We start from the raw sequence: 26,985 nt of genomic DNA on the forward strand, positions 1-26,985 counted from the left end.
TTACCGCAGCTGTAACTCTGGCCCTTGCTCTCTCTTTACCGGCCTAAGAAAAAGATAATTTTAAATCAAAATTAGGTGACGCAAACTCTAGGGGAAATCCTGCAGACAAAATGATCAGGATACAATTTTTTCTGCAATAGTGAAACATTAAATTTTAAGTCTGACATTTTTAGAAAGACATGAACCAACAAATATAGGAGAAATACAAAGCTGCCTCACTCCTCCTCCATCTTCATGTCTTCTTTAAAAATAAACAAACAGAAGAATAAAACAAGCATTTTAGAAAGCGACAGCCACAGCTCACTTCATTACACCCTAGAAGCTCCTCCATCCCTGGACCCATGGGAACGCCGCCCTCCTCCCGTCTGCTCCTCCTGACACTGGCTGTTAACGCGAGCCAGGCTCAGAGGTGCAGCCGATTGGCATCAAAGGATCCGCTTGATGCAATTTATTCAATTTTCAACTATTTCATTTTAATGACCACTACAAAGTTGTGCTGTAGGAAGCTAGACTTAAACCTAAACCAGTGCAATTTGGATCACAGCTTCCAGTCTACCAAGATGAGCTGTCCATTCAGACCGGCTCTAAAAGCTCATTAATTTTAGATAGCATGATGTTTCTCATAAGTAAAGGACACCTGACAGCAATCTGGGTCACCTGTGCAGCATCTGCCCAGGGCTCAATCAACGACAGCAACAAAAATGATAATAAAAAAGCTTGCAATCTGGTGATCCAGCTGCGGCATACTCTGCCCTTTTGGACCTATGTGACCACAAACATTGGGAGCTTAGCTCGCTCCTGCAAGGTGAGAGCCAGCTCTCTTTCCATAAACACTGTGGCCTTGCAAGCTGTGCTGCTGAAAGCCAGATGAGTTTCCCCAGCCAGGGAGAATGTTTCCTTCTCAGCAGGATTTTGAGATCCTTCATACATGAGTGAGGACACTTTCCTGAGCACAGATGAATCAGGGAGCTAGTTTTCTTTCCCAGATCCCTCACTGCCCCCCTTTCTCAGCTCCTTGTTTCCAGTTGATGCCTACAACTTCACACCTCACTCACAAGGTCCACACAAAGGCAATGGTTTCCAATGCAGGTTTATGCATTGCCTTGGTACAATGCAACCAGACTTTTGGTGTGCCACTGCCAATGACTAAGCTTTGCAAACCTGTGAAGTATGTCCCGAACGACACATGCCACGAGACACGTCCCGTGGGCAGTTCAGAGGCATGACATGTCCTACTGTGTCTTTGTGCCACAGAGCCAGCCTGAACCTGCCCGTGGGCCCCGGCAGACCTGCCAGGCTCAGCAGGCAGCCCCCCTGCTAACTCCCCTCTCCTTGCTGGGGATTTGGATTACTCCCAGCATCCATGCCCACCCACCCCAACCGGGCATTGTACACTGCAATTCGGCACGCTTGAACTGCTCAGGAGCTGCAAACAGCTCAGAAGGCACAGGCCGACCACCCAACCCATGTTACTGCATACTTAGTGATGACCCACCTGCAACTGGTTCTTTTAATTCTGTCTCAAAATAATATTCTGTGATGGAAGCTATTCTTATTAATTGAAACACAGGAGAGATCAGGCTGAGGATTAGAAACCACATCTCTAATTTTTATTAGTTAGGAACATGAAATACACGTTTATTCTTTCTTTTCTTGTTTCAACCTAAAGGTAATTTTCCTCAATTCTGCTACCAAACATCAAGCACTAAATAGCTCATTCTTTTTGTTTACACTTTGGTGAAATAACAAGTAATAGCAAGCCCTTAAATAGAGCACTGACTCTTTGGAATTCAATACACTTTATAGGAGAACCAAACAACATTCCTACTTATTAACAAAGGACAAACACAAAGGGACACAGAGGAAGGGAGGCTATTTCCCTAAAATCAAGCAGCCAAGCAAGGGCAGCACTGAGATTTGGACCTGTGGCTCCTGAACGCTCAGTGTGCTGTCAGCCGGGACCGCGTCTCTGCCAGGAAGCCTCGGCCGCGCTCTCCAGGCCGGCGACTCCAGGAGCCGAGGAGAATGCACAAGCGAGATGCGGACGGGAGGCGTGCACGCATGGCCCGCTGCTTATAATGTGGGTTGAATCAGCCTCAAATCTCGCCCTGCACCTAGAAATTCTCTGCCTGAATACAAATGCATCCCAACTTCACTGCAGAACACTGCAACGATTAATGCCACAGACCAGCCCATTAAACCATACGCAAAGACAGAAATGGACTGATGTTGAATTTCATTTAAAAGTTTAACCAAATAGCTGTACACTTTTCAAGAAAAGCACCTCCCTATCAGACAATAAACACCACCCTCACCCCACCTCCCCCCCAAAAACCCACAACAAACCAGAGTACTTTGTATCAGCAGCTATGCCCAAGATGGTTATTAGAAGCGAGAACAAGAGAAGAGATGGCTGGTAGCTGCTACGCGTGTCCAGCCAGATTAGATCACCAGCAAGCATCCCAAGAAAGGCAGGGGACAATACCATTGACCATTTGTAAAGTGGAACACGTGATCGGTTCAAATAAACATGAAGTTTCAAGAGATGCAAAAGAGGACAACTTCTGGCACCAAAGCCAGACTCTTTCCATCGCCTTGTTTTCGAACGAAAGCCTGTCTGTGCCTTTGTCTCTCCTCTGGTGCAGTTACAGCTCTGCAGCCAGTTGCATACAACAGTCGAGGAAGCGAGTAGAGAGCAGTAAGAGCCTGCAGTAGGATTTGGTTTATAGCCAAACTACAGACCAGGTCCGCTTTCTGGAAGATGCTGTACTAACAAAGAATAACGAGACTGATTCCTGCTCCAAGGCACCTACAGTTAAGTAACAACGATCCTTGGCCCGTGACCCATTCTGATACGCTGTTGTCAGTCATTCCAGTCAGGGAAACGTGTCTTTGATGCATTCGATAACTCACCCAACTGTCGTGAATTACAAGGCAAGGTTTGTCTCACTGAGAATAGACCGGCAGAGAGCCAAGGGCTTCTCAGTGGAGGGAAAAGAGCTCACACTTCTGCAACAGGACAAAATAAACCTCCTGCCACTTTTCCAATGTGATTAGATTAGGCCAGATCTATGCCCATTGTATAGAATTTTGTGTCAGATTTATAAACAGTTACATAGCATTCACATTTAAAAATAAAACTCTAACAAGCCTTGACTAACAATCTGACTACCAGAGATCCAGCAATGAACCCAGAGAAGTTCACACAATGTTTGAAATCCAAATGCTGTGGTCTTTTAATGCATGATAACTGGGAAGTAAAATATATTATCAAAGCATGAAACTAGTAAGCCTTGCATCTGAACCAAGAAAAAGCAACACAGCAACGTAAACTACAGTTATAAATCCTCACCAAGCACAGAAAAACCAGTATTTAGAATTGTAAGTGTTATCAGTGCAAATAAAGGTAAATTATTTATCTCAGCATGATTTTTAAGCTGACTCAACATCCTTCTATAACTATGTGCCTGCTTAAAATTGAAATGTCTTCATGCTTGAGAGGAAAGCCAGATGAAGCACAACGTGAGCACCTCTGTGTGTGCTGACTCTGGTGCGGCAGCTCTGTCCCCGGCCTGCTGGGGATTTGGGGGATTGCGCATCACCTTTCTGTGCCTCAGTTTCCTTCTCGGACAACCACCACCTTATGGACTTCATTTGGTATTGAGCTCCTTTGGGAAACGGCAATCCACTGGTGGAAAGCACCAACCCCGTTTATTACTCATTTTCGCCTTCCTCCTCCAAGTAACCCATTGCTAATTACAAGGCGAAAAGAGATGTTTTCACACCTGTAAAAGGGGCTGTCTCACAGTGCTTGTCTTATCAGAGCGAATATGAAACCACTAGAGAAGAGAAGAGAATCTGCAAGGAGGATGGGTGGGAAAAGGGTTGTCCCATTCCCATCCCCGTGGCCACCCCAAGGGACAGGCAGCCCAACCTGCCCTCACTCCACAGCTAATCTTACCATTTTTGGAGGCCTTGGGGTTGTTGGTACCCAGCTATTAGTACGTGAACCTTCATTCCTGTAGACTTTACTAACAATCTCAGACTTAGTTAACTGCATCTTTTTGAAATATGGAAATATGCGTGGGAAGAGGCAGTGAGAACTTTTAAAAATTGCAGTACTTTGATCCTAATTAACAGAGTTGACTGAAAGCAAAATATGTAGAGCTAATTTTCACAATATTTTTCCACCATCCCTAGACAGAGCCTTTTTCCTGGCACTGTTTAAAATTAATGAAGTAAATATGTTTGCATATTTATCTTTTCATTACATGGAAACAACAACAAGGAAAACAGATTGAACTGATAGCAGAATTCTTCCACTCCAAAGCAGTCTGGATGTGTTTTTTGTTTCAGTTCCTACAATGCAACCCAAATCAAACAAGCAATGCAAGCTCACTGGCCATGTAAGTAATCAGTTTTATCCAACAGAGCTACTGCAAAATAAGTGCCGTAGGAATCGACCCCTTCATTTTATTTTTGTATCTATGGAGAGATACTGAAATGGTTTTCAAGGAAGACAACATCCTTCCTGAAGTCTAAAAAACAAATCACTTGCCAGGTGCCCCACACCAGTAACAACAAATATATGGCAAGTCAAATGCTACCGTATGGCTAATAGACTCAAGCAATAGAAAAATGTGAAAGAACATACAAATACAGGTTCATTAGGACTCTTGTATTAATTCCCAAAGAGATCTTTTCATTTTTTGGAACCTGTAGCCCAGAATCTGCAAACAGAAGTGCCTGAGTGGTCCCTACACCACGTTGCAAACCATGGTCTGGTCATGATTTTACACATGTGGGATGGGAAGAGCAGAGGAACCAACCTGCAGGACTGAGCTGCAGCTTCAGCAAACCCCATGCAGAGAAGATAGCCAGCTTGCACAAGTCCTGCTCCAAGCTGCAGGCAGGTCCCAGAGTCGTGGGAGTGGGAGGTATGTGATTAATACGTGTGAGAGAAAGCAAGAGCAGGAGCTCAACCTTGCAAGGATGATAAGCAGAGGCAGAAGGTAAGGGACCTTGAGTTTGAAAACTACCAGCTTGCCCCTAAGTCTGACCAGGCTCAACATCCCTCTGGCCAGGAAGATCCTACTCATTCCCATGGAACAGCACACGGAGGGAGGAAACCCCATCAGGTCCCTTCAATTTAAACGTACCCCATGAAATAGCCATTACATTGCCGGCTTTGCATCCTCTGTCCTGGGAGACATGGTGAGAGAAGATCGCATCTGGCATCAGAAGTCATCCCTTCTTATCCAGTTTTACCTTAATTATCATGGATACAATAATTCATTAAAAAACAGATTTTTTGCCCAAGGGTCACAAAGGTTAAGTAAATGTGATGGATTTTGTTCTACTCAATGATTCCTAGTTATTCCTTGATTATTGTATCGATTGCCATTACAAATGCTGAGTACCCATGATTGAAGCGATAATTAAAAAGGCAAGTCATACTCGGCAGTTGTTCCTCTATTATTACAGAGCTGGAGGTCTGGGACTAGGCTGTTCACAGTATTGATTACATGTGCACATACACAAACCTTATGGAAACTCAGATTTCAGAAACTACAGGAGAAAAAATAAAGAGAAAAGAACTATTATCTTCTCTCCATCACCACATATTAAAGCACACAGAGTTATTAGCTTTTGGTCTACCTGAAAGAAAAGAACAGAGGACACTTTCAACCCTGATGATGGCATTTCAACCATGAAATTTTGCTCTGCTTTCAAGTCTGTCATGCTCTAGAACAGATCTTGCTTTTGTGAAACTTCATCTGCTGTACAGCTTTCATTACAGCTTTGGCACTTGGAGATGAAACTACAGATACACCATTTCTTACTTCCCTCCTAAATGGTGCCGTGCAGATGTCAGCTACATCGTCATGCATAGAAGAAAAAAACAAAACAAAACAAACAACCTTCCATGCTTCTCAGTTTGTTTCTGGTCCACCAGTTAGGAAGTTTTGGCTTTTTTGATGTTGTAGCTTTCTTTTCTTTTTCAGAATATGAATGAGCAAGAACATTTAAGGTAAATAGCATGGTAACTACAAAATCCTTTTTTAATTTTTTGCCACATAAGTCTAGGAAATAGCAATGAATCTCAAAAGTAAATGTTGTCTATGTACATAAAAGGGTTTGCTCTTTGAACTTCACTGAGATGACACAGTCATTACTATGTGAAAGTGTGAGCATTTTCTTATATTTTGCAACAATTGTCAAGCAAGTGAAAGCTTTATTTGATTTTCATTCACACGTGAAGACAAGATTTAGTACTCTAGTGGAATAGACAGTGTCAGAAGACTTTTAAATTGTAATGCTATCACTTTAACATCTTTAAGGCACTTTTTAGAAGATAAACTCATCTGCCTGTAATGACTAAATGACACAGTAATGGAAAAGAGCTAAAGATTTTCTTATAGTAGTAAAAGGGAATACTTCACCCAGAGAAAGAAAAGCGGAGAGCTATGCACTTCCTAGAAACACTTTCAAGAATCTTTCAAAATAATGGAAAAATAAACACATATATTATATTTATACATACACACACTCAGGCTGAACCAGGACTGATGTAGGTCTAGATTTCTGACAGTAACTATCACTTCAGAGAGGCAAAATGAAAAAAAAAAAAAAAATTAAAACACGCAGCAGAGTACTCAATGCAGGAACACAACTCAAGGAAGGAACTGGCAGGTGATGGTCCTAGGATTGTTGAGAGCTGTTGGCCAATGCTAGCACTCCATCAACTTCCAAAAATGCTTAAGTAATATAGCATGAGTATCACATATATGATGCATAGAAAAATCTGTCTCAGCTGAAAGCCCTCAAAGAGTAAGATGGAAAAAAAACCCCATTGTTTTCACTAATCCTCTGTGAAGCACCCCGGCTCTATACAATCTAGTTAGCCTACATATTTTATTCTCTCCTATATATCCGTAAGGAGAAAGTATTGAACAAAGTTGTTCCACTCTTTCGCAAACATGAGTGGCGTAACTCTAAACAAAAGATTTTGTGGGTGCATAACCACAGTGATCGACAAGTTTCCCTGGCTGCTGAATTTGTGAAACTATTAGCATTAGAAAAATTGCTTATCATAGTCCTATGTGGTACAACAATCACAGAATAAAACGTACTTCAAGTCATGATTTGCAACTGAAAGCCAATCAAAAAGCAGTGAATACACTCCAACAAAGCTAAATGAAATAGTATGGCTCGGTCAGCCTGCACGTGAACCAAAAGATTATACTTGACATCTGGCGGTAGGTAAAAATGTGCTCGGTGAACTACAACTCCCAAAGTACTTTACAGAATATTGATACCTGGTAAGTCAGAAAGTAACTACAGCTGGACCATTAGGAGAATATAAAAGAAAAAGATAATGTGTTTTTTTAGGTGAGACAGGATAGCAATCCCAATATAGACTGTATAAAATTTTCTTTGTCCTTTAATTAGATTGTTCATTTGTTAGCATTATTCTATTCAAATTCATTGCAATAGCTGATCAGTCAGTCAATACTTTCTAAAAGCAGAACTCCGTTTTGCATATGCACTGATGCCAAGCAAATTTCTTCATTATAAAATAACAGTTGCAATCCTTCCTTCCCAACTGAGTGCTAGAACATAAATATGCCCATTTAATGAGAATGCAGGACGATGAATGTTTATTAAAAGCACACAAGACATCAAACCGACAGCAGAAGCCAAAATATACATTATGATTTTGGTCTTGTCAATACTTGCATGTGCAAGTAAGTAGGAGAATTCATACTTTCCTTCCCACTTAAAAATCGTCACAATCCTGTTTTTCAGTTTGAAAATAATCATATATATTTTCCACAAAAGATTCACGTATATTTTGTATTACATGAAGGGCAATTCCTTTGATATTGCCATGTGAGGTCATGTTTAGCAACACTCAGACACAAAAGCACCACCTTAAACTAAACAAAAATTCAGGGAAAAAACTATCCATACATCTTGCAAAACTAGCTCTAGCTCTGAGCTCTAGTTCTGAGGCAGTATCTTGGTTTGGAGAGAAGAAATCCCTGTAGGTGTCAGAGTTTTCTGGGGAAGAGGGAGGAAGACAATAGTGGTGCTTTTTTTCTGAATTTCTTAAAAACAATCTGATGCTATCAAATGTTACTGGTACCTCAACATTCGTGGGTGGCTACATTTTATAAAACAAAGCAGATGTATTGAATTAATAGTGGGAATGGACAACAAGATGAATTTATTCCAGTAGGGCAGCTCATAAAACCTACAAATATTAGGTTTTGTGATGGAAAGCCTTTGCTGATAAAAGACTTCAAGGACAGGCACCAAGCTTCTCCCTGGGTTCATTGCAAATTGGGATTTTCAGACCCAGTGGATCTCGGCCTCTCTGTTCACCCTGAAACTAATGGTAAAACTCCCCTTTCCATTGGCTGGAGAAGAATCAACCCAAGGAATAGAGCTCAAAATTGTAATTCTTGGCTTAAAGTTAAGTAATAAACTGATGATCCTTACTAAAAACTAAACAAACTGCCACTGCAAGGGCATAAATTGCAGCAAGTGCAGCTGCAATACAGAAAGTTCAGGAGGTCACAGACACTGGGAAAATGCCACTTCCACATTTTTCTTTAAGAAACACATGGTCAAAAATTAACAGTAAAGATGCAGTGAAGAGCACGTCTCAATTTATGTCACCCCTCTCTTGTGCTTGCATGCTACCCAAACCCAATTCTGAAAAGACCTTGTTCCATGCAAATACAATCCATTATGTCAGCGCAATTAAACTTAACGGTATCATAAAGTCAGTGAGCATCTGGAAGTATTGATAAGGTTTCAGTTTATGGACACTTGGGGGGGGGAGGGGTGGAATTGCTGCTTTTTTTTACATGATGGTGCAGCTATTATGGATTTGGGGAGGTTGGGCTTGGGGACTTTTTTCCCTGCTTTCATTTTAACAGTTTGCTATACCTTCATTCAAACATATATGTGAGATCAGTGGTACTGAATTTCTTCCAGTTTTAATCTTGAAATATGTTATATATATAAGAAGCTTTCTCATCGGTTCAACAGCTTGTCTTATCCTGATGCATTGGAATAAAAAGACAGCTCACTTTAGCCATATGTTTCAGTTGTTCCTCTCACTCCCCCACTATCTTTCCACACATACCATGACCGTGGACAACCTCTCCTTAAGTGGGCAAACAAATGGTTTAACTTAGATTTGCACAGTGTTTGCTGACTTGTGTGGGCTCCAGGATCCAACTCAGCTTTATCATTTCAGGCAAACATATTTCTGACGGACACTGTTGTAATTAGAGTAGCTCGATTTTATTAGATTAACGACAGATTAAAGGCCAGGATCTCAACTAGCAGAAATCAGTGTTGCTACCCTGAAATCCATGGTGCTATGCTGATCTATGCCAGCTGCGAGCGTGGCCCCAAGTCTTTTACATTGTTTTGTGCCCCCCTTACATAACAAGATTTTTAAAATTAAATGTTATCAAGCCTGTGTGGGTGGTCCATAATCTACTTGCCCAGTGTAGGGCTCAATGACATTCTTGCATTCAGTTTCTACTTCAAATTGTCTGCCTCACCAAATGGTTTAAATTCATGAAGAAGAACATAACTGAATTTCAACTTAAGAGGAACCTTTTCATCCCTATACAGTGAAAAGAGGAAAAAAAAAAAAAAAAAGGCAATGTCTCATCTTTTGGGACCTCCGTAGGTGCCAATGGCTCTGGACTGACTGTCCCTCATATTCATCTGCACCTGTTCAGTATGTGTCTCCTTTATGTCTTGCATCCCAACCACGTGAGCTACCTATGGCTTGAACCGGTGTCAACGTCTGTTACAGGAAAACCCAGAACCGACAGGCTCAGATCCAAGATCCATCAGCACAAGCCTTCTTTAAGTGGCATCCCGGTATAGGCACCAAATTCTCAGGGACCAAAAGCCTAGGCACAGGGATCCTCAAAACAACATCATCCCAGTAAACACATGGTATGCTTAACGCTGGAGAAGATCCTTAACTAAAGGGGACCCTCATCTAAAAAGCTGTTCTATACTCGGTCTTGTGGCCCCTCACTTAGTCTTTATTAGATGTTTTTCAACAGGTAACAGTTACCCATGTACCAAACCTCACTCTTTATAAGTTGAGAGTAAGATTGCCACTATGGGTCCGAGCATCCAGAGACTGCCCCGGCCTGTCCTCACACGAGCAGGTGACCTGGATGTGCAGGGAGGAGTGCAAAGGAGGCCTCTGACGTCAGGTGGGTCCATGCCTGTTATTATAACCATAGGCATTAGCAAATCGCATCAAGCGCCTATCTGACCTCATACCAGAGGTGAGCTGCGTTTGTTTTGATCAGGGAAAGAAAAGAGGATAAAAATCCATTAAAATGAACCAACTATAAGAGGCAATTGAGACTATCCCATTTATTTGAAGTAGACATTATATCACAAAACATTTCAAGAGCTTTCTCATGTTTGGTCTATTTTTAAAGACTTTCAGTTAGTCATAGATGAACCTCAAAACATTCAGTGGCTTGGTATGAATAAATATGCTTATCCAAGCCTGTGACCTGACATAAAAAAAGGCTGCAGTGATTTATGCCAGCTGAGGAGGTTAAACTAGGAGACAGGCCTCTCTTGTGATGCATAAGGATTTTTTGCTGTTATGACTCAAGTTTAGAACAATCCAAAAGAAAGAATCTTTTCCACAAGAAAACACCACTATTATAATTCAGTCTGATCTCTCAAGACAAGCAAAGAACGTTTCACCCAGTAATTCCTCCATCACCTCTATAACTTCAACAACGCTGTACCTTTTAAGACGATGTTTAAAGCATCTGGATATTTCCAAGACTGGAAGAATCCAACTTATCCCTTCAGAAATTTGTCAGGAACTATTTTGTATGTAGTAAAGCAACAAAACAAAGCCAAGATACTTAATCGGTTCAAGAGACAGGCAAGAGGAGTCTTTGTTCTTTGAAACCTCTAGCTAGTGTTATGCAAATTCCTTATTTACAAGGCTAAGGTATTTCTAGAGTGAAGAGTGCTGTCCTGAGGGGTCAGTGCTGTCAGTTACCAGGATCAGAGCAGCAGTTCTTTATACAAATAATCGCATGCATACGTTAAAGAAATCTTTCCCACCAAATTAGTAACACGACAAATAAACAAATTAAAGCCTGACTGATAAGCATGCATTATAAATGAACTGATCGATTATCCCCCAAGTCAGAAGATGCTCATCTCCTGGAATAACTCAGGAAATTTGGTAGCAAGTGGCTTGAACCAAACTATAACACTGGTGAGTGGCCGCTATACAGCAGCACTAGAGCTGAAGACCCTTCTCCTCCTCCCTCCAAAAACATCATCTATAGCCCCACTAAAGCAACAAAGCCCTGATCCAATGCTCACCTGAAATCAATGGGACCAGGTCAAAGGCAAGTGCCCTGTCTCTGTCACACGCACAGAACGCAACTGTTCTCTCTGAAACTCCAAAATCACATATCAGAAGGGAATTAAGACAATTTATAGTTGGAAAACTCGTGCCTGGAATTCATCATGGCTGTAAAGACAACATTTTCCCCTCAGTTCTCCACACAAAGTCATTTGTAAGCACACCAAAAAAATCCCGAGTGCTAAAATTGCAGTTTTGTTCATTCCAAAACAAGTTTCCACAAGCTCTCCGTAGCTATTCCATTTTCCAATATCTCTTGCCCAATAAAAGACAGGTTTTAAACACCAAAAAGACACCTGTCTGCATTAAAAAATAACTACCTGTAAAATTACATTTTTTTAAAATTAAGTATTTTTTTGGCAGAAGCAGGACTTTTCTTTTGGCCACAGTTCTGTAACTTGCAAGTGTTTTAAGCGATTGGGGTCATATTTAGTTGAACATTTTCATCTGGGCTTACAAATAAAGAACACAAATTTCACAGGAACTTCTAAACAGTTCCATAGCAAAAGAATTCTGAAAAGTTTGGCAACTAGTAAGCCTACCAAGCAACTTCTTTTTTTTTTTTTTTTTTAAAATTTTTGTTCTGTATTATAAAAAGAACAGCTTTATGATCATTTAAATCATTGTCATGTGGGCTGACCATATGAATACTAGCCGAGCTGTATATTGCAGTGCATTAGTTTTTTCCAGCTGGGTGATGGACAGAGTTGTTTGCTGTTTGATCTAGCCACATCTGATATCACAAAGAAAAAAATAAATGGTGAGTGTGAACAACTTGGCCCAATGCACGGGAAAGCAGACTTTTTCCCTGAAATACTTTGCTTTTATTGATTTTGAGACTGAAAGAACTGACTTTCACAGCTTTTCCTTTCCATGCTTTGGATGATCCCATCGTGGTGACAATGTCATGTCTTTATCCTTCTCATTTTCCAACAATCTGCACACAGGTAGGCTTTAACTGGAAATTAAGGTGTGAGTATTCATAACACCCTCTGGTGTTTTCAGCAAGAATTTCACCTTACAGTTTGGATGTTGCTATAAAAAATGACATATTTTTTACTTTTCACTACCTTTTTTGAGATTTTCAATGAATTACTGAAATTCATCAGAAACTTTCCAGCATTCCGGTGATCAGCAAATCCATGTGCTCAGCAAGGCTGAGTGCATAGGGGCAGACAAATGTGGTGGTGTTTTTTGTCTTCTTTTTAACTTCAATATCACAGTCTTGACCCAATGCAGTATCATTTTTGCTTCCCATTTTCCAAATAAAACATCAGATTATCTAATATGGCATGGTATTTAGGAAAGCCAATTTAGGTGATGATTAGCTACTGAATCTATTGTAAAAACATAAAAAGCACATAGGCATGATTTAAATGTGAAGTCCTATTTTGGTATTAAACTCCTCAGCTTCCATTTGACAGAACAATATTCACAGAAACAAATTAGCCTTTATCTATAATTATATGCATGCATTTACAAAAAAAATAAATATTTTGAAAGATATTTTCTGGGAAAAGCATCTTGAGACAAAACAATGAGGCATTCACATCAGCCTCTGCCTTGTTCAAAGTAGGTAAAAATGGTATTTTGAGGTATAGTTCCCAGGCAAATTGCATGCAGCACAGCTGCTGCAGAATTTGCAGGCTGCTTTTTTTTGAGAGAGCTCTTACTTCTTTCATCTCAGTTAACAGACAAGCATTTGAACTTAATGGCCATGAAAATGATGTGGCCAGAAGCGTATACACCGCGAAGAACTCAATGTTACATTGCCTAAGCATCTCTGAGTCCCAAAGACAGACAAGTGGCCCTCGCAGGCATCACTGGCTTTACTTCATTTTATTTTTGACCAGCCCTTCTTTTGTTTCAGTTTGCTCTTCTTTTTTCTTTTTTTATACACTTCCAGTGGTGCAGAAAGCTTCTATACAGCCTCAACACAGACCTGGTTTTGGTATGAGAATATACAGCAGAACTGTCCTTTTTAATTTTAGCTTTAACAATGAAAGTCAGATTCCCAAAGCTCCATCTACAACACAATATTTTGCCAAGTGAATATATTTTTTTCCCTTCCTTCTAAAGGCAGCACCATAAAAGCTGCACTTTAATAATTACATAGTACTTTTCATCCGCCGATCCCAAAGAGTTTTAAAAAAGGAGCATATCATTAGCTTCGACTTACAATAGGAGAAAATAAGGCAGAGGGATGAATTCTCACCATTATTTGTAGTTCGGGGGCGCATGAGGAACTCTAATGCAACTAGGACCTTACAGTACCACGTCTTCTACATAATGCCGAATAATGGACGTTTTTGCCCCAAAGAGCAGTCAATAAGGGCGCAGCTCCACAGCAGCACAAGCAAATCCAAGCCCCAGGCCCTCTCCCACCTCCTGGCTGTTCACTCTTGCTCCCCTCCTTCCAGCAGCTGAGCCATTCTGGCAAAAAAGCCAGCAAAAAGGCAGGTAGCTGTTGCTGCAGCCAGTTTAGCAGCAGCAGCTGCGAGTGCCCTGTGTGGGACCGGGGCCCAGCCTGCTCACGCAGCCAGCTCCCAGCACCCTGCACCCCCACTGCAGGCACCCGGCAGGGCACCTCCGTCGCGGTCAGACCCGGGTTTTGTGGGCTGGCCTGCCACCGTGAGCGCTTTCCCATTGCCCAGGGGACACAACTGCCTTGCCGGTCATCACAGCCTGCTGCACTGGAAGCTCAAAAAGTCTACTCAAGAACGGACTGATAGGAGCTGGGCAAAAACCTGCCTTAAGTACAGTGCTGCCTTTCTTCTCCTTCACTCCTGCTGTCTTTTGAGGAAGATAACAGATCAGCAATTAAAGCAACCAAGCAGTGCCTGTGCAGTAGGCACTGTCTATACATAACTTGCCATGGTCATTGTTACAGTGGGTCAGCTGCAGAATGCCGAAAAAGTTAGACTGATAAATTTAATATCAGGTGGCATTTAAGCTGCTGACAGCCTATTAAGCCCACTGTGCTGTAGAATGCCGGCACTTAATTACTGAGATGGTATCAGACCTCACAGTCAGCGTAGTGTGCTACGTATTGGCTTGCAAGCAGAGCCCAACAAACCTTTTTTAATAAAACTTTAAACTAGGGAGGCTTTGAATACAGGAGCTGTTTTAGTCCTACTGCTGCAGTTTGGGCAGTCTGTAGGCTGTGTCAAACAGCAGCAGAGACCAAAGGAGCAGCCACACCAGCTCCTACAGCATTTTTCCAGAAAGTAGGATTATTCCTTGCTGTTGCTTCACATAGCATTTTGAAATTTGTCTTCCCCCCCCCCCCCCCCCCCCCCCTTTCTTGAAACAGAGCCAACACCTAAGAAAATAGCTCTTCAGAGGGCAAAAATAATTCTCAGGATTGAGATAAACTGTGGAAGGATATGCAAAAGATCAATCACTGCACCCAGCCATAACACTGTCCTATTAACAGAGCTTGCGGTATCTTAGGACAGATCATTTTCTCAATCCCCCTTTTTTTTGGAGACAGATAAGCCTGCAGCGGGCAGAGATGAAGGTGGCCAGTGGCAAAGACAGGAAGCTCCCAGAAAATACACAACTAGGAGATACCCGTCAGCCTACACCGATACCTGCTGGCCCATTGCAAAGCTGTGGTCCAGACCACCAGCTCCCGCTCCACGCTGCCAACTCTCGCTGCCACAAGTCTCAATGCATAAAGACGGGATTTGCCAAACTTGACTGGTACAAATCACAGAACCAGAACTGGCAGTCTCCGAGCACCTCTGTTTCTTATTACCTAGGTGCATCAGAATAAAACCAAACATAGTCAGACAGGGAGAAGGCACATGAATCAAGGCAGAAAAAACAGAAGTTTTTAACCCAATCATGCTTTCTATTTGAGTGAGAAGGCCAGAACACAGGTTCTTGAAGTACATTGAAGACTCTCTGTAGCAAGAGGATCAAGTACCAAGTGGATGGTCAGCAATATAAAATAACTAGAATACAAAAATTAATAGTGTCAGGCTCATTTGAATGCATATTTGTAATTTAAAATAAGGAGCTCCTGAGGGAAAGCTATCAAAAAATAATGTAATTAGATATCAGGTCAGGAAAGACATCAAAGGAGTTTTAAGATTTCTTCCACTCCACCCAAGAACATCCAAGGAATATAGTTTTAAAGCCCAAGGCGCAAGTGCAGTTGTTTGTTCAGGTGCTGGTCCCATCCCCATTATTTCTGTTGCTGTAACAGTATTGCAAACCTCAGGCAGCACCAGCAAGGGCAGCTGCCTACCACCATATGGCGAATAGAAATATTTATTTGCTTTTAGAAAACTCTTCTCAGGTTATAGGCAGATGACCAAAAGAAATCAAGTTACCGCTGGCCATGCAACAGCATCAGAGCGCGCCAGTACTGAAGCAGAGTATGAGCTTTTAAATAGCAAAAGTTTAAGATTTTAAACTAACTCATTTCGTTTTGCATTTGCTGAGAACAAGGAGTGCATACATGGCTGGCTACAGCAGCTCGGCTGATGAGCAGAAGCTCATTAAGCCATGCCAGCCCAAGCAAGTGTGCTATGCAAAGATACCCTTATTTTATGTCACCGTTTGTTTTAGTAAACTCATTCTGTATCAGAAGCGGTGTTGTTTGGAACGTCAGAGGAGTTAGAAGAGCAAATTTGTTAAGCTCTATGAATATGGAGAGAAATTGAGTAAATCTGATACACTGGTGAAAGGAGAAAAGGGATCAGAGAACAGTTACCATAAAACCTCATTATGAAAGCACCCAAGAGAGCCATCGGTTTGCACTAGTACTATATAAAGACTTTTTGTTATAATAGGGATATCTGAAATAGTGCTTAGTGCAGTGGGACACGCTTTAACTTCACAAAGAATGTTACAACAGGCAACTATTTAATAAGGCTGCTAGGGGATCAGGTCAGCAGGTAATTCACCAGGAGTGAGCCACTTTTAAATATTTTACTAAAAGAACACAGTGAGATAATAACATCTCATTTACCAGCTTGCCCTTCAAGATGATATAACCCTAGTATCCCCTTTACAGTGAAGCAGACCTTTTATTAGAGAAAGGCCCTTCAATTTAAAGATCTCCCCATGGTGACAGTGTGCCATTTTGCAGCTAGAGATGCAAACAGTTCTACGTATAAAAGCAACATTTGGGCGGCATTAAAATCTCCCCTTGCTTAAAAGCTTAAGCTTTGTGTGTGTCAGATGCAGCCAGCAGCAACACCTGAAGAGCCTGTTTCACACGCTCAGTTATAAGCTTCTGCTTTCAGTGACTCCCATTTCAAAGTTTCCCAAACTTTACATGCTGTGGATGAAATCTCCCATAGTTGTTCTCTGCCCCTCCTTAACAGCTTGCTCTCGGTTTTGGGAGGAAGGTAAGACTTTGAAACTTTGGGGTCGTTCCTTTGCCCCCCCCCCTTTTTAAAAAGCCTACAACATTACGCAGAAAAAAATGCCTGCTAAAATACAGTCTCCCAAATTAAGTACTTCTGATCTACCAAAGGCCACAGTCCAGGTTGCGTGAACCATTTTTGTTTCTCTTTGTGCATGCAGATATTGCTCAAGAATTCTTCCATCCTGATGTTGGACATTCTTATTTCACTTATAAAACCTGTTTCTCACTTCACTTAGTGTGCTGCAGAGATGTAACAAATGAAGCAGAGTGTTACCAGAACAAGAAAGCGAGTTTGAGCATGAGGAAAGCTCTTACGTTACACGTCTATTTGACAAGACTTGCCCAGATAATGGCAGAATATAATGCATAAAATGGTCAAATTATGGCAGCATCAATTCTGAGATTTCCTAACCTTGGAACCCCAAATTCTCCTCAGACCCATGTCCATTCAGCTCCGACCAAGGGGCAGAGTCTGAGCTAGGAAAATGCCTTATAGATCATGCCCAAGAAGAAATGCCCCAAAATATGAGCCTACCAAAAAGACTTCTGTTGGTATAACAAGCTCCCTAATGAAGTTACTGCTAACTCTTCCATTTGCTCTTATATAATTTGGAAATTCAAGTCAATCGTGCTTAGCTTGTTAGTCTTTCCTAGGACTCTCCTGAATCCAGCAATATACGTTTAATTGTGTCATGGTACATTTCTTTATTTTAGTTAGGCTGGCGAAGCTCCACAGGCTAGTTTCTCCTCCACCTCTTTTGCAGGGATCCTATTTACCCCAAACATTGAAGCAGAAACTCAGCAACGCGATGTACTGAACGGCCACCTTCATCTGCGGAGAAGAAATTGGTTTTGATTTACCATGCGATGAACTCGCTGATACTGTAGCACAGCGCAGCTCAAAATCAGACTGCACTGTCTTGGAGAAGCACAAGGAAGATGAATAGAGGTCACTAATATTTAGTCACCGAGGCCTTTATAAAAGTCAGAATAGTTAGACTGCAATGACCCAAAAAGGCCACTGAACTAATAAAACAATAGAATACATGAAATATGAGAAAGAGAAAAATGGAAAAAAAAATTGAAAAGAATCCATCCAATCAAACGATGACTAAAGGAGCCGATAAAGGGAATTAAATGCTCTGTGTTGTACCCTAATAACCCACAGAAAATCTGAAACTTCAAATAATGAGAACAGCAAGGCTCAACCTTCATGTCCCCCAAATTACATACAACTAAAGAGGAGTTCTTTCTAATGGATAAGCAGCTGCTTAATGGAGTGACGGTAAAACTAGCTCAAGTACTCAAATCCCCGCTTTGCTGTGGCTTTCTAGACCCTTTCCAGTTTCCCAGTGGTTTGGCACTGTGAGAATACTTTCTGGGGCATTCATCTCCTTCACAAAAACATCATCTCATCAGCAGGTAATGTGCGACATCCTCGCTGGCAGTCCCAGGAGTGAAGGGAAGGATTTAATGAGCACAGACTCTGAATCATTTCCTGATTAGGACTCAAAATGAGTTGACTTCATCTTCACCAGGAAAAAAAATAAAAATTAAAGTCTTTGTGTAGAAAAGGGAAAGGACAGTTTTAGCTCATGTATCTGAATGTGGTAAACCCTTGATTTCCCTTAAGAGTTTAGGGTGACAGATTATCACATGTTAAAATATTGCCTTGTCAACACCAGGACACTAGCACTTGTCAACTAATCTACATTCAAAACACACCGTTAACCAACCATCACTGTAGCACTGTGCAAGTAGCTTGCACTGCTATAGCCCATTCCCAGCCTCTGCTAAAGAAAAGGACTTGGGTTCCTCAGACAGCCCAAGCCTCGGCAGATGTCTCAAGCCTCAGGCTCTTTTGTGGTCCCTGTAAGAGAGAGAGGAAGAGGAGACGACTTCTTCCCCAGCCACTTCCTCACGTTTAGCAAGGGCTTGCATTCTGGTGCCAAATTGTTAGCGCACCATCAAAGAAATGACACACTATGACCAACGCAGTGGTGACAACGCGTGCATTTCCAATAGCACCTTCTACATGACTATTATTCAGCCTGCTCCCCATTCATTTAAATTAATGGAAAAAATCAACACCAGAGTGTCCTCAATGCTAACAATAAACCTACTAAAGGCTTCTTATAAAACCTGTACCCAGAGAGGGTGCAAACGGGAAAAGAGAGGAGCAATTTTACTTTTTTTCCAATATATCATGATTTCAGTAACAGCACTCTTTCAGAGCTTTTATTTTTTTGTGTGCCTGATGCTCGTCTGATCTTCAAATGCATTAAAAGGCAGTGTTGTAGCCTAATGAAAACAAAACACACAAAAAAAAACCCTCAAAACAAATTAAAATTTCCAATCTACAATGGATCAAGAGTTTCTTCAGGCAAATGAAGAACATGGTAACACTGCTGATTCCAGGTGGGACAGAACCTCTGTTTGGGTAGGGCAAGCAACAAGCCACAAGCCACTTTTCAATACAGTAAGCGACATCCACACCCAGCCATATTCCAATTGGTGACAGAACTACATTATTCATCTAGCTTTTTTCCCCCCATTTCAATACTGAAAATTTTCAGAAAATATATAACGAAGTCATTCAGGCACAGCTCACTTAAGGCTGACTTTACACAGGATTTTGTTGGGAATTTTGCCTCATTGGCCTCAGACTGCTGGGTCAACTATTTTTCTTCTTGGATTTCGTTTTCTTAATGAATCCTTTGAAAGCCTATTTAAAAGAAAAAAAATATTCAATCTCTTCCAAGGAAAGATGTAGGTGATTGTGACATTTTACATCAACTAAATATTATGTAATTTTTAAGAAAAGGTTTTACTTAAGTTATTGTGGACTCTCCAGTTCATGACATTTTGATGTTAGCAGTGAAATGCAAGCGTGAGCATTTATATTACACACACGCCAAATATATACATCCCATGCAACCATGTCAATATAGGGCATATTGATATTAACACATTTTATGCAAGTATGCCAATCTTACTATAAGAAAACACAATGTGTCCCCCATGGGTGAAATCAGTGGGGATGGGGGGAATCAACCTAAGGTTACACTATCTCCCTTCCTTACATAAGCTTTTCTACTAAATCTGAAACATGGTCAAGTAGTAATTTTGAGATGATACTAACTGTCCCAAAGGAAAAGTTTCTTCCACCAGAAAGGGACAGATTTTGCCAAAGCACATCTCCCACAGGTAGGTGCAGCATTTTGGAAAAGAAAGAAAAAAAAAAGGGGGGGGGGGGGGAGGGAATCACTGTTCTTTGCATTTCCCTGTTCAAGGAAAAACTAGGAAAATCCAATAACTTTATTTTAGGGGAACAATATTAACTATAGCCATCACTATCAGCTTAATCTCTAATTAATGAGATGTTGCGATAGAAATTCTGTCAAATCTATGTGAATTTGGAAACTTGCTTTAAACATGTCTTGTCTTCCAGATTTGTCCTCAGCTGAGATTCCTGAAGATGTCCTGCACAGAGTCAGAGCCAGTGCATGCCTTCAGATGGAGCAAAACAGATCAAGGATATTCTTCCTACTTCTCCAGGTTTTGTTTTTCAAGTAGAAGAAACTCAACTCTCACACTTAAGGAGGAGAAAAAGGAAGAGTAGGATATTTGATCTGTTATCTTCTAGTAGTCGGCTGGAATTCTACTGGATATCATCAAGGGAAGGGGGGAAAGAATCTTACTCATGTATGCAGAACAGCAACAACAGCTCAGGATTAGCTGCAGACAGAAAGACCATATAGGATTAACACAGTGAACCAGTCATCATGCTTACCAGAATATTCAAGAGCAAAATATTCAGAGGATTTCAGGACAGGATTTAGCAGAATTTGACTGAAAATAGCACCACATTTTGAATAAGCTTTATTGAATACCACAGCACCCAGCGTCTCTTGACGAAAATGACTTAATGTACATTCATTTCAGAAGCATTTCTTGCATAACCATTTAAAGAATCAGTGCACTGGACGGGATGGAAAGCTGTCAGAAAGGCGTCTATACACAAGCTTCAAAGTGCAGGCAAGAGCCTTACCTGCAGCATATGAACTTTTAAATGACTGAAACGCAGGGTAAGTACTATTACTGTCAGATGCAAAGTCAAGAACCCAGCACCATTTAATCAGCTTCTGCTGCTGAATTATGGCTTTCATTGTTGCTTTCTTCTTTCCGCAACACTTTGACTGCTATGACAGCCTTACTTGTGCTAGGGGTTGTCAATAATGGCAAAAGGGATACTCTAAGCTTCAAATTGCAGGTTGGATTACCTACATTAGAAGAGTATATAAAAAAGAAAGAAATGTAACTGGAAAAGGCTTATTGCTGTTATGGCAAAACCTGGCTCTGCAACACTTCAACAGCAAGGAGCTGAAGTGCTCCTGGAGCAGCTGGCAGTGCTCTTTCTCGACAGCTCTGTAGCAGTTTCCCAGAAGGAAGTGAAGCATCATTCTTGGATCTACACGGATCCATCATTGCTTCCATCTGACAGGAGCTAGCAGTAGGCAATGACGAGTGGAAACAAGCTAGCAAGGGAGAAAACACTCCCTGCTCTTCAGCACCACAGAGCGAATCCTTGCTCTCTCCAGAGCAAAGTTACTCCTCAATATAACTTCCCACATTGCAGGAGGAGCCACACATCAACAAGCAACAGGTTCACAATCTGGCCCTTTACTGAGCCAGACTCTCTAACAGAAAAGCCATTCGCAGCAGACCATAGCATCCTGGGACTGAGCTAGACTTTGCGTTTTGCCCATTTTTCCCTTGTGCACTGCAGAGTAGAAAATAAGCATAATTAACAATGTAAAGCTCAAGCTGCTGAACCTGGTAGTTCAATTTAAAAACAAGCTCCATATATTCATGCAATGCAAACGTGCTAGAAGTCGTCTTATTAATCATCTGGGCAAGCACTGCCTTAAATTTTGATCCTTTTTGGCTACTAATTCCAGCTGCTACACTTGTAAACCATTCCTATTTACATGCAGGCAGACTGATACCCAAGTAGCTAGAGCATGAAAAGGGCAGTAAATAGATAGCAACCGGTAACACTGTTGATGTTAGGCGATACTGTAACCTAATCCAGCACACACTCGGCAGCAGTGGCTGGCAAGTGTTCTACAAGTGCTACTGGCACCCCCAGACAGTCACTCTCCTAGCCGGCCATTCAGTAACTGCCTTTATTAATCTGCGGTCTTGGCCAGCCTTTGAACGGGCACACAAGATTGTCCGTATTACAGACTCTTGGTTTATTTTTCTAAATTCTTGTTGGCAGTTTACACAGCAGTAAATGATTGGAGGTGCTCAAGGACTAAATCCCAGTTCATGGTCGACTTGGCCATTCATCCACAGGCAAGGGATACGCGGAAAGGCAGCCGCAATATGCGAAGCTGCTGCAGCCACTGGCCATGCTTTACCTGTCCTGTGGGCAAATGAAGCTGATCACTCTTCATCACTATTAACACACTGATATGTAAAAATAAATAAATAAAATAACACAAGCCTTGCCTGCAAATTCCTCTGAAACTCCTGCGAAAAACCAGACACCCTTCCCAGTGTAACAGCGGGCACAGATCACCAGCTAAGTTAGCTCTAAAGGCAAATATTCCATTTTCACTGAGAGATGCAGTGTGCCATAATACGAATAAGGAACAAAGACCCCTTTCATTCTGCTGACAAATACAGTATAGCATGTCACAAATTACAAGGAGAGCAGACAACACAATGGCAGCAATTAAATGGGTGTCTTTTTATTAGGAAATACATATAATAATAACAGACTACGTACACTCCTCCCCCCTCAAGCCTTCAAGAATTACACTGGCTAACATGGCTGTATTTAGGGACGTTACTTCTGTTACATCGAAAACTATCTTAAGGAGGGGTATGTCCAGCCAGTGCAGCAGGATATGCGCAAATGCAGAAACAGATATTTTGTTTGGTTTAAACATGTTGTACACCTTGTTTATTGCAATTCACACACAGCCTCTGCAACTCATTCACAATTGATCTATTTCTGGAGAAGCTAAAAAAAAATATGCGCCTTTTAACTCTCTCACTGCTGAATTTCAACTGAGACACCACCTCTGCCTCCTCCCTCCTCGCCCTCTGCCCTGGTGACCCAGCCTGCTCTCGGGAGATTCACTTCCCAGCCTTCACACCTGCTTAGTTCAGGGGATGTTTTGTGGAAGAAAGGACCCCCCTAGCCCTGCTATGCCTTTAAGATGTGACCAGCCTCTCTGAGCCTGTCCCTCCCTGCTTGCCAGAGCCAGCACAGGGGACCGCTGCCCAGCTCAGAGCAGCCAGCACCTTGCCCCACGCCGCGACCCCAGGAGCGGAAACGCGCGCCGGTTCTCGCCTCCTGCTTCACTTTCGGCATGCGCGGCCATCTGGGGAGCAGCTATGTTTCCACCCCAGAGGAGTGCATCCCTCTCTCGAGGTCTCCTTCCTGCCCCCTCCTCGGCTCAGCCGCGGGAGAACAATGCGGGAACAGACATTTAGCAACACCTGCTGTATCGCATTAATATGCACAGGGATGTATTGATGGTTTTTCCCATCCAACACTAAGACCGCATTGTTCGGGACGATCCATCAGTGGATCGCTCCCCCCCCCCCCCCCCCTCCCCGCCGGCCCCACAAGCCCCCTTCTGACATGTCCCCTTGTCTCCCAGCCCGGCTGACGACCACGTTTAGGAATGCACTTCATTAAATCGGAGCTGCCCCATTCCAACCTGCAATGCGGAGGCAGTACAAAGCAAGCGCCACGCTTCCTCCCGCATTTCTTTCAAAAGCCCCATTGTTCGGCAGGCATCTGGTCCTGATCTCAGCCTATTCGTGCCCATTGACCCCGCTTTTCGCAGCGCACCCGCTCGCCAACGGGCCTCACGTAAAGCCTGCTTGATGAATTAAAAAGTAGCACTAGCCATCTGTCCTCCCAGGCTGGGCTAAGGCTGTGCAGCTCCGCTCCGCAGCTCCCTCCCCGGCCCCACAGCCTCCCCTGCCTCCCGTTACACCCCGCTCTCTCCTTACGCGCACAACCTGCAGCTGGGGAACCACTGGGTTCGCTCAGTAAACACAGACCTAGCTTATCACATTTGCCGCTTTTCATTTCTTCCGTTAGCATCTAGGAAAGAAAAAAAAGGGAATACAACAGAACATTCTCACTTGCCTGAGTCCTTCGAAATTCAAGCACAAATACAAGATTAATCCTTCCTTTGTGAGGTCTTGTCTTTAAGTCGTGGTATGTAATGATCCTCAGCACTGCAGCAGAGGGGAATAAAAAATGCAGGGATCATAAGCAGGGGGAGGACAGGGCTTACTTACATCAGGGTTTCTGCCACATGACAATAGGTTTGAGAGGGAAGAATAAGCTGGCAGCAGCAGCTGACAGTGCAAAAGGGAGAATGCAGAAGCCTGCCTTTTATATTATTGGTGACATTTCTAACACATGACAACAATTTCCATCTGTATTTAAGCTGGGAGTGTGAAGAAAAGAGCATTACATCACGACTCCTCTATTCCTAGGGGCTGTGGAATATGTAGGCCAGAGGGATTAAAAAGCACCTGTGTATGCTGGAGATCTGAAATACCACGAGGCTGATTTTTCCCCCCCTCTCTTCGTTCTCCCTCACCCTTTTTATTCCTCTATCACCTTCACTGAGCTGCTGTTTGAGAATATGCCCAGGGAAGTGCAAAATGGTATTGTCCTAGTTTGCAAGGCACGAGAACGGGGGGAACTATGTGAATATGTATTCCTAGCTCTGTCTCTCTCTCCGTAGGAGATACAGCACTCATTTTTGCAAGCGATCAGACAGAATACAGAGCATCTTTCTGTTTTCTGCTGTGCTTGTCCCAAGGGCTTCGAGTTTGTCTTAAAGTACCAACTTTCATGTTCCTTTTAAATCTACAGGGAATTTCAGTAACAGTAGCAATGATTTATTTTTTTTTTCCTTTCTTTTACAGCCAACACATGCCTGTATGTTTTTAAAAGTAAACATCAAGAACAAGGGCCAAAGATATTTTGGAAAAAGCACTTGACTGCTTCAGAGCCAGCAGGTGTCCGTCTTGGATGCTTTCCACATATCTCACAGGACAGGATTGCTTAGATGCAGTACTGAAATCCCAGGAGACTCCAGCCTCGCAAGGAAACCAGCTACCCCGCAGCTCAACGGCTGCTTCGCCGGGGCTCGTGCAGCTCCACCGAGGCAGGCAGGGACCTGCGGATCCCGAGGACCGCGCGGGAGGTCCCGGTGGGGTGGGCTCAGGGTGCTGTGGGGCGACCCCTGGTCACCTGCTCCCATGGGCCAGGGCTCAGGCACGGCAGGGACAGCACCCACCGCTGCTGCTCTAACAAGCAGACGTTTTGAACCACACCAGCTGACAGCCATCGCTTGCAAAGCAGCTCAATACAGGTGTGGACGCAGGCGACAGCTCACAAGTTCGCAGCACGTGTGTGTGAGGGCCAGGCAGCATAAGGAAAAAACATCATCTCTGTGTTCCACTACCAAACGCAACAGCACAAATCCAGCAACTGCTCTTGCTGAAATACCTAATCCCCAAAAGCGTTTGAACTGGGTAGGGGCAAAATGCCACTGAGAGACAGCAAGCCTTATATTACCTTTATAGGAGTAACAGCCACACATGAACAGGAGACTGGCCTGATTATAAATATATAAAAGTCTCAATTTTAAGGGACATAAATATTTTCATGAAAACACCATCTGGCCCAAGGTGCTGGCCCATTATGTGTCTCTTGTTTAAAAAGAAAAGATAAAAATTCTTTGCTCAAGATTCACCTTCCTGGATTTTTCAACAACAGCCTCATTGAGTCTTAGGCTGATTTTTTGGGTATGTGTCCAGTCAGCTCCCAGTCCCCATGGGAAGTCCAAAGCCTGTGATAATGATGGGTTTAGAGTACTAGATACAGTAAGTTTGAAAACTGCAATACGAAAATAAATAACTCTTAATTCCTCACCCCTCCTCTTCATGTCCACAAAATAAAAAAAATCTGCACAAGCCAGACTGAAACTCTCTCACCAGATGATACTTCAATGAGGCAGCACCTAAATGGGACATTCCAGAAAAAAGCCTCTTTATTAAAAAAAAAAAAAAAAAAAAAAGAAATGGAGCATTTTACTTTGCATTTATTCAGAGATGCAGCTCCCCAATCATTTATGAAAACTCTTTCATAAGATTTAGAAGGGGGGAAAAAGGAAACAATGAAATGACTTATTTTTAATCTGGGGTTTAAAGGCTTTTTCTGTTTCCAAAAAAAAGTCCCACACACAAAGAAAGAAATTCAATGCAAACCTCTGTTTCTGTATCATGAAAGCCCCTTCGAGCACCAGAGTAATCAATTTCTCAGAGCTTGTGTGGTCTACAGCAAAAGCCAAAGAAGGTATTTCAGTTTATACAGCCTTCAGCATTTTGATGGCTTGCTTTTGAAATACGACATGTTTAAATTTTATATCTTTTTTATAGTTAGTTATGTCTTAAGAAAATGGTTGCTGTCAGTAGAAAAAATAGAAACAAAGGAGAATGAAATTCAACCTGGTTTTGAGCTGCTTGCCCATTCTAAAATCAGAGTAATTCAATGTTCCACCATGAAAACTGTTACCATCATAATTATAGCACCTTTCATTATGTTACAGCCAGTATCATTTTAGCATCAAACACTTTGGCTCATACTAATAAAGAAGAAATATTAAATAAGATTGGTGCTCCAATGCCAAGCACCACCAGATAAGTATCCATGCAAATTTACAGGAACAGTAAAGCAAATACTTTGTCAGATGCGAGAGAACTCTACCTTTTCTTGAGCAGAAAGTCAAAGGCAAACCATAGATCACTTCAGGATGGGGAAAGGAGTCTTTGTCCTTACGGTAACCCCAACTTCCCACCATGAAAGAAGATCATCTTGAGACAAGATTTTACAGCTGGGATTTAACTCACAGGGTGGAAGAAGTGTGAGATAGAGCACTCTTGTAGGTAGGAACAAACTTCTCCAACACACTTCTCAATCTTTCATCAGTACATTTTGGATCCAATTCACTTACCATGTGGGAACAGCAAATGGGGAACAAACTGTGAATTCAAATAACTGTAAACTCAGCAAGATGTGGAAATAAAACACAGATGGTGC

At 42.2% G+C, this 26,985-nt stretch overlaps 1 protein-coding gene across 9 annotated transcripts in view; it reads right to left on the reverse strand.

Annotated features, from left to right (window-relative positions):
- MAGI1 (membrane associated guanylate kinase, WW and PDZ domain containing 1) overlaps positions 1 to 26,985 on the reverse strand; it is a gene marked incomplete at its 5' end in the record, with an annotated part of 358,756 nt that overhangs the window by 136,791 nt on the left and 194,980 nt on the right. The window lies entirely within an intron of this gene.

This window comes from Platalea leucorodia (assembly GCF_965183815.1).
Source record: "Platalea leucorodia genome assembly, chromosome: 9".
Taxonomy (NCBI): domain Eukaryota; kingdom Metazoa; phylum Chordata; class Aves; order Pelecaniformes; family Threskiornithidae; genus Platalea; species Platalea leucorodia.